Raw genomic sequence first — 8604 nt, forward strand, 5'->3', positions numbered from 1 at the left:
GTGTGACACATCTGTAAAACGCTGTAAACTTGTGCAGCAGTGTGAAATCCTGCAGCTCATCTGAGAGCAGGTAAAAGTGGAGATACAAGGCTTCTACATATCAGACTGTGCTCCTCTTTTAGACTGACTGCTGACAGCAAAGTGAAGCACATTCTTTTAAAGGCTTATTACCTGAAAATGAAATCATCCATCTTCAGCAACTGGTAGATCTTCCCCCAGTCTGTTGTGCTATCTGCATCAGAGCCAGTGACACCAGAAAACTAAACACACTGGTCAGGAAGGCTGGCTCTGTGCTGGAGATGTCTCTGGAGGATGATGAGGAAGATGCTGCTCAGACTGGTGGACATCATGGAGAACAGCTCAGATGTTATGAGACAGAACAGCAAATCCTAGGGCTCCAGTGCATTCAACCATATAACAGTGCATGGTGTCAGCTCAGTCATCGTGGATCTGTAGACATGTGAGCTCAGCAACTTTTATGATTTCAATGACTGATTCCTCTGATGACTGCAGTGTCAGTTGACTGATGAAGACTGTGTTAAACAGCTGAAAGCTCCAGAAACACCAGACCAGGAGGCGGGACTGTTCATACTGTCCTAGAGCACCACTTCAAACCAGGTCTTTCTTTACACCACAGAGCTGCAACATGGAAGCAAGTCCTCACTACATGAGCAACATGAGTGCACACACACACACACATGATAAATGATCAGTGTGTGATACCTGATTGTCAGAGGAATTTATTTGATACACCACACAGATTTCAGTCCTGTCTTCTTTCTCTCTCAGAATTTATATACTCTGAATCTTTTACACACTGTTCGGATGCTTCCTGGAGTGTTCCAGTAAACAGGAAGGCCTGTGCTTCTCAGCAGCGTGACCTCGGCTCTCACAGGAAGACGGACAAAAAAGAAATCAAAAAGACAGTATAAAGGCCAACAGCAGGTGTGTGTCCACTGAACAAATTCTTTGTTGACATTTACCAAAATTCTGAAAAGCTGCAGTGAAACAACTTCTAAAAACTTGCTTGAGCTCTTTGACACGTGTCACGTTGCTGCATATGCCTCAGAATATTTTCTGTGTGGGATTTTATCACCCTGATTGTGTAGAAACATCAGAGAGTCTGACAGGGGAAGAGCAACTCAGTGTGCTTTCTTCTTTAAAGACAGAAACGCAGCTCACTCCTGGATTATGTAACCACTACTTGTTGATGCTCAGACTTCCAGAGTGGAGGATGTGAGAACGCTTCCCGTGCCTGATCACACGTCACTGACAGAGTTGTCAGTGTCGATGTGTTGTTGGTCAATGCTCCACAGCAGCTCTGTCGAATAACAACATGAAGCATCACATCACCTTCACACACGTCTCATTTTAGATCAGGATGAAGAACCTGGATGCTGACTGACAGCTCCCGCCAGTAGCTGGGCTGTTAGCAGATGACATGACTGGTGTGTCCTTACCACTCTGGATTTCCAAACTGACCACATTGTAGAAACAGTTAGTGTCTCTCACCTGAGCAAATGGCAAAATTTAAGAAGGGGAGAGAGCAACAGACACAAATTTGAGTCTGGCTCTAAATCTCCACCATTCTCATACTTGGCTTCCACACAAATTACACCTATTCAGGTCTGAACTGGTCTAGATTTGGCCTGCGAACAGTAGTCAGGCTGTGATTAATGACAGACTGAGAAAAGCCTTATATCATGTTGGTGTTAGACAAATAAATGCTTCACTTCCCATCCAGTTCAAACGTTTACAGCCCATTAAATGGCTGGGATCAGTTGCCATCACCTCAATAATTCTGCTTCTGTAGGGGAAAAGTGATCCAAAAACCACTCAGCCTCACTGTCAGTTTGTCCCAGTGGCAAGTCATGGTACAGATAAAATGTCGCTATGTCTGATGTGCAACACGCCTGGTGTTTTTTTCACAAGCTTTACTGTTGTGAGGTTTGATTAGATTTAGGAAAACAATTAAATAATTAAATAGATTTCATTTTTTCCTCTCAAGAACTTTACTTGGAGGCCTTCAAGTTGAGAAATAAAGTAGTGGAAAAAAGAGACTGAGCTTCTGGTGTCTGATCTTTGTCCCCTGAGGGCAAAGGACTCGTGTCCCTGCTGGTTCTCAGTGTGCTGTGGTTTAAACTTGGCTGCAGCCCTGAGTTTCTCCTCTGTGACTCTGCCATGAGCATTGATCAGGTCAGCAGCACCATCACCTCTCTGACATGATTACCTGCTGTGAACACACCTCCTGAGCTGTGCCATCACATTGCAGCTCTAACCCCTTTCCCTTAATTGCGGCAGCATTTGACACACATCACATCCCGCACAGACCGAGGAGCTGCTCTTCACATGTCCAAGATCAGCTTTACAGATCACAAGTTGACTGCCTGGCCTTGCCTGCAGATTAAAGACAGGACACACACCATGGGGACTTCACCAACAGATCCAGGCCTGTTGGGTCACCTTGATGTAGCTGCTGTTTGTTACACTCATCTTCACATTAAAGTCACAGTGCAAGCTTCTGTTTCTCCGAGTACAAATCCCTGACAATCTGTGAAAACCCAGCATCATGTTCTCTGCTCCAGAATCCTTAAAGATTCAACCACCTGAGTCAGACGTGATCTGTTCACTGCAGCTCAGAGCTGCTTTAAAGGATTTCTTGTTCTTCTGTATTTTTTTTTTTCATCATCAAATCCTGTGGTCAAACTCAAACCAGCAGCGTTAGTCCGTATCTCAGTGCTGACTGACTTCCTGTCTGTGGCCCTCAGTTCCAAGTCTGCTATTCATGCTTTTATAACCTCTAGACTTGTACTGCATTATACCTTGGTGTTAATCAGTTGTCTCTCTCTCTCTCTCATCTTCAAATGGTCCAAAATGCTGCTGCTCGTCTTTTAACAGGTACTAGGAAATTTGACCATATAACCCCGGTACTGGCCTCTGGTCCATTTTAGAATTCATTTTAAGCTATTGATTTTTGTTTTCAGGGCTCTTAATGGTTTGACACCACCCTACCTCGCTGAGTTGGTGAACTGGCGCGAACCTACGAGATTACTCAGATCCTCAAGCCAGTTGTTTCTTTTAGAGGTCCCCAGGGCCAGATACAAACGCTGAGGTGACCGTGCTTTTGTTGTTGCAGCTCCTAAATTGTGGAATGGTTTACCTCTTAATGTTGATTCTGTGTAGTTCGTGTCTGTATGTTCTTATGTTGTTTTATTTCTATATTGATATTTATTTTAGTTTTTACCTTGCCCTTGTAAAGTACTTTGGTCATCCAGACATTGTTTTAAAGTGCTATATAAATAAATTTTGATTTGATTTGATTGAAAAACCCAACAAATTCCCCTTGAGCAGCTGTTAGGACAGAAGACATTTGAATATCTCTGTATTTTAGATTGGTGACTGGACAAAACAATATTTCTAAAGTGCCAGCTTTGATTTCTGACATTTTCCAGCTTGAACAACTGATCAGTGAATCTGCACATAAATGAGAAGAGTAGTTGCAGCTCTTGATTTGACCAATAAAAGAGAATTGCCAGGTGTTTTTGGTTTCCAGTCAGAGCTCAGTCCACCTCTGGGAGGGTTCTCTCTGAAGAAATGCTGCTGGAATGAATCTTGATAACCTTTCCATCATCAGAGCTCGCATTTGTTTATTGTTCCCAAATGAATCAGTCAACTTCACATTTCCCCCTGCAGTGGCTCCAAGCCTCCACTGACTTTACTGTTTTACAAAACACAAGTGTTTGAGCCAGAGGAAAACATCATAGAAAACATCAACTTTCCCTGAAAATCTTTGAATAACCCAGCCTGCCAGAAACAGGCTGTTCCCTGATTCAAGGTTGTTCCATCTAATGATTTGATTCATTGCAGCCTTTTCTGCAGTGAGCTCTGCATCCTTGGGGCCCAGAGGGCGATATTCAGGGGAGGATGATCCAGAGCAAGGTCCCACAGCCAAGAGAGTTTGTGGCTTCAAGTCCGACTGAAGCATCCTCCTCTACACCTGCATCACCTGCAGAAAACTGACTCTGGTGTAATGACATTAACTTTCTTGTGATGTGGCTGACTCCACTGTGATGTCAGCTACATGGTGACCTCAGTCACTCCACCGCTATGACTTGCAGTCACTGCAGTGATGTCGACTTCGATGTGATGTCAAGAGCTATACAGTGATGATGACGACTTCTTGGCTTTGATTCTCTCAGATGACATCAACTTCATTACGTTGTCATCACCTTCACTCCAGTGGCATTGACTTCACTGTGCAGAATGATGTCTGTTCACTAGACATCACCTCCATTTCCTGGGAACTGTTTAGTAAAGCAGCCGAGCGTGTGGAGGTGGAGGCGGGTGTGTCTGAGGTGAGATCCTGCTCCTGAACCTCAGATTAATAAGATCCATTTGTTTAACACATTTCAGCAAATACTTAAGTGTGAACAACTGTCAGGTGTATGTTTCTTTTCAGGTCTTATTCCAAAGTGTGTAAGAATTATTTTAGGGTTCACATCCATGCCAACCCACACACAGGAAGAGGAACAGGAGCAGATGGAACATCAGCAAGGGCGGTGGACTCAGGAACACTGCTGTAGCCAGGGTGCTGAGCGTTCAGCTGGGTGGCTGAGGCTTAGGTGCACAGCAAGGCTGAGGCTCAGAGACACTAGCGACAAGATGCTTAGGGACACTTTGGGACCCTGAGAGGCTGAGAGCATGATGGTATACAGTATGTCTGCTTCAGCTACCAAATGGAAATATTCTGCACACATTCCCCAGAATGTGACCTGACAGATTTGGGATATTTGGAAACACGAGACTTCCGCCAGAATGTCAAATTAAGTTATATTATGTAAAATGATTCCAGTAGTTTAATTAAAAAGACAAACAAATAAAAATCAGCTCTTAGTATTCCAGCTCCTTTTTCACAGTGTCTCTGTCCTCCACAGGACGAAATCACCCCACAGCATACATCTCATGTGCAGGAAAGCATTTGTCTTCCCACTCACTGTCCCTGAGTCAAGTTGGAGCTGGCTGGAGCTCGCTGTGCCAAACATTCCTGCAGCTCGTTCTGAGTAAACGTAGCCCATTAGAAACTGACATCACTGAGCCAAAAGCAGCTGGCAATAATCTTCAGTCAGCTGGGCCGCTCCAAGAATCCAGTGTGCCGCATTTCAGAGAAATGCCTAAATACAGGCTGTGACACCATCGCAGCTTTGTTTTAGTGCACGTGTTGGCTCCTGCAAAGTTCCAGACTCAGCCTGAGGGCAGCTGAGGCTGCAGACGGAAGGTGATTCAGACTGCAGAGAGACATGACAGAACTTCTACTGCAAGTGGAGGAGTAGGCCCCTGTTCAGCGCTGTTCCTCGCCCTCTCTGTCACTGCATTATTTTATACAGGAAAGAATCTGGCTCAAAGCACAAGAAGCAGGTGTTTATCAATATTTATCTGAATGTACAATTTCCCTCTAACATTAACTTAAGTGTTGGTCTATGCAGGGTTCAGATTCCGAGTTCCACGTCAAGTCCTAATTTATTTACTACCTTGTTGCCAACTTCGCTGTGCAGAATCATGTATGATCCCCTGTATCTGCTGAAGGTTGAGCAACACCTGGTCCTAGGTCCTGGCACCAGGCTTTTCAAGTCCTAAAAAGGTCTTTGTGCAGTATCAACAAAATTATGCCATTTAAAGGTTTTATACAGATTCACCATTAGTTTAGCAACTTTACAATACAACTATATAGGGGTTCATCATTCCAACCAACAAAAGACATAATTAGAGATCTATTTGGGCTCATAATGAGTGTTGTGCACTGCAAAACAATGCGGTACAACTGTTGGACTGATTCCAAGTTCAGGTGTGTCAGGAAAGTGACGAGTTGATTTGACCCTCATCGTTATTATCTCCACTTTCTCTATTCTTTCTCACACACAAGTGTCTGTGTGTTTTCCAGCTGGAGAACACCGTGACACATTTAAACTGGATTTGGGAACTTAAAGGTGGACTGAATAAGAACAGCAGGGATGACGAAAACAGTATCTGGAAACCTCAGCAACACACAAAAACACTGAAATCAGTCGAGTCTGGTACGCAGCCATATCCTCGCACTCTGAAGTCTGATACTGACAGAAGCTTAGCCCTTTTCCAGTTTCTCTGCTTCTGTTTATGTGTGTGGTCTGACCCCAAATGCAGATTCTGAGACTCAGAAGGCCAGTGACAACAGAAAGAAGTTTATTTGTTAATTAAATCTAGATGGGCAGAGCGAAACAGAACAGGGGAAGGGGCAGGTGAGAACTACTGGACCAGGGGGCAGAAAATTCAGGTAGACTGGGTCAGCTGGTGCACTCCAGGGGGACTAATGAATGCAGGTGAGTGAGCAGGAGAGCGGCACAAACCAGCAGAACCAGAGGACTAGGATGGGAAGGAGGACACCAGGTACCAGGGCGAGGAACCAGGTAGATGCACGACTTAGCTGGCAGTCAGAAAACCACTCAGCGTCAGGGCACACGCTCTGCAGCTGGCGAACAGATAAGCATAGCGTCGGGGACTTAGTCTGTCGTAATGCGGGTAGGTTGGCTAAGCGCATCAGGAACATGGCAGGAGTGTTGCAGAAACGAGACAGGAATGAGTAGCAGCGGGACTGGAACAAGGAGTCAGGTAGAGAAATGAACCGGTGGGGACCAAGTGGAAAAAAGGGTGTATACTATATGTATGCAGCAGGATCGGGAGATAATGAGCGGCAGGTGCATGGGATGATGGTGATTAATGTGACGTAGCAGAACGGCGTGGAGGGACAAGGAAAAAACAACACAAAAACAGGACACAAAGTCCAAACCATGACAGTTTGTTACCAACTAACTGACAGTCATACAACTGGAAGCATTTTAACCTGTGAAGCTCACTGAGCACTGTATGACAGGTGACTGGGCTTCCTTTGTACTACAAACAAACATTCAACTGGGAGACTTCTGATTCCAGCACCACCACTTCAAATCTTGAAATACTCGATACAGGTGGAATTCTGCCCCAGTATATACTGAGAGAAACTAACACTTGAACATCTTGGCACCAGTCTGATGGTCAGCTAGTGCTCATTTTGTCTGTGTTGCCTCTGGTGAACCACAACATTAACAACATAGCTGCAGGAAAACCCAGGGTTAATAAGCACTGTGGTAGGTAGCACAGGTTGTTCAGGATGGCCAGTGTTAGGCTTGGTGAAGCAAGTAATCTCAAGAGAGTCAGATGTTCCAGACCCCTGATCAGAACTCAGTATGTCAACATTTTTATAAACTCAGACCTTTCCTGGCTGCAGCAGCTGGGCAGTTGAAGAATCATATTCTCAGAGACTTCAGTCAGCCTCAAACCACTTGGGAGAGGGGACGTGCAACTGAAAATGTCATGAAGCAGTCCTGCATCAACCCTTCTCAACCCCTGTGACCATAAAAGTTTTAACAGGTTAAGAAAACCACATTACAAGGCTACAACAACACATGAGCTCAGTATGTGATGTTCAGCGCTCAGGTGCGGCAACAGTGGCTGGCTGCACACCTGCTGTCCATGTGGCACTGTTTACAGCAGCAGGCTGTTTATTTAACAGGTGTCAGTGAAGGACAGGTTTACATCATGACAAATCCTAAAGTTTGGATGAGGACAGACATGAAGCTACATGGTGGGGTGGGATAATGCAGTCATGTCACCACCCACAGAGCATGAGAACTATTTTGGTGGGAGCTGCTCAGCCAGCCCTGAGTCTGGTCTACTTAGCAGCACACAGAGAACAATGCAGCTGCACAGTGAGGTCCAGTGTGTCATAGATTTCCTCTGCAGAACTTTTTTCTGCAGAAAAATTAACTCATCTCATGCCAGAATGTTTTGTCAGTCTTTGTCAGGCCAGCTCACACAACCATAGAGACCGATGAGTTTTATGGAGATACATCAGATGCCACATCTGATGTATGGTTCCTGAATTAAACTGCGGATGAGTGTGTGTGCGCATGTATCAGGTGGCTGACAAGTTCTGTATGAATTTCAGTGTGTCACCTGAAAATCAGCATAGGAAGACCAACAAGAAGAGGGTACAAGGTTATAGGTATTGTCCTGCGTTTCTCTGACTGGGATCCTGTGTCCTGTTGGATTAATCCCTAGGCTTCATTCAGTCCACAGCTAAACAACTTCATGTCAACACACTGAGCTCAAAGGGAGCCAGACACAGACACTAATTCACTGTAACTTAAAAACTAGATTATGTTTCACTACAAAATTAAATGATCATAATCCACGTTTATAAAAATAACAACATAATTCATCTTTTTGGAAAGCGCAGAACTTCCTGTAGGTTCTGATCCACTTAAACTGAAGCTGAGGTCAGAAAAGTCACTTTTTTACGTGACGTATTAAGTCTCTATAATCCACAGCAGTCACAGGGCATGGCTTAAAGTCACACTGTTTTCAAACCACATGAACAAACAAGTCCCTATTTGGGCCAATCAGTAACCGCTTTTGATTTAAAATTAACTCATTAACCCTTTAAAGCAAACTAAATGCCTGTATCTTGTCATACATATAAACACAGGTTGAGTGTTGATCAGAGAGATGGCCATCTGTAACACGAGCAATCTG

Source organism: Monopterus albus, unplaced genomic scaffold (assembly GCF_001952655.1).
Source record: "Monopterus albus unplaced genomic scaffold, M_albus_1.0 scaffold57.1, whole genome shotgun sequence".
In the NCBI taxonomy this organism is placed as follows: Eukaryota; Metazoa; Chordata; class Actinopteri; order Synbranchiformes; family Synbranchidae; genus Monopterus; species Monopterus albus.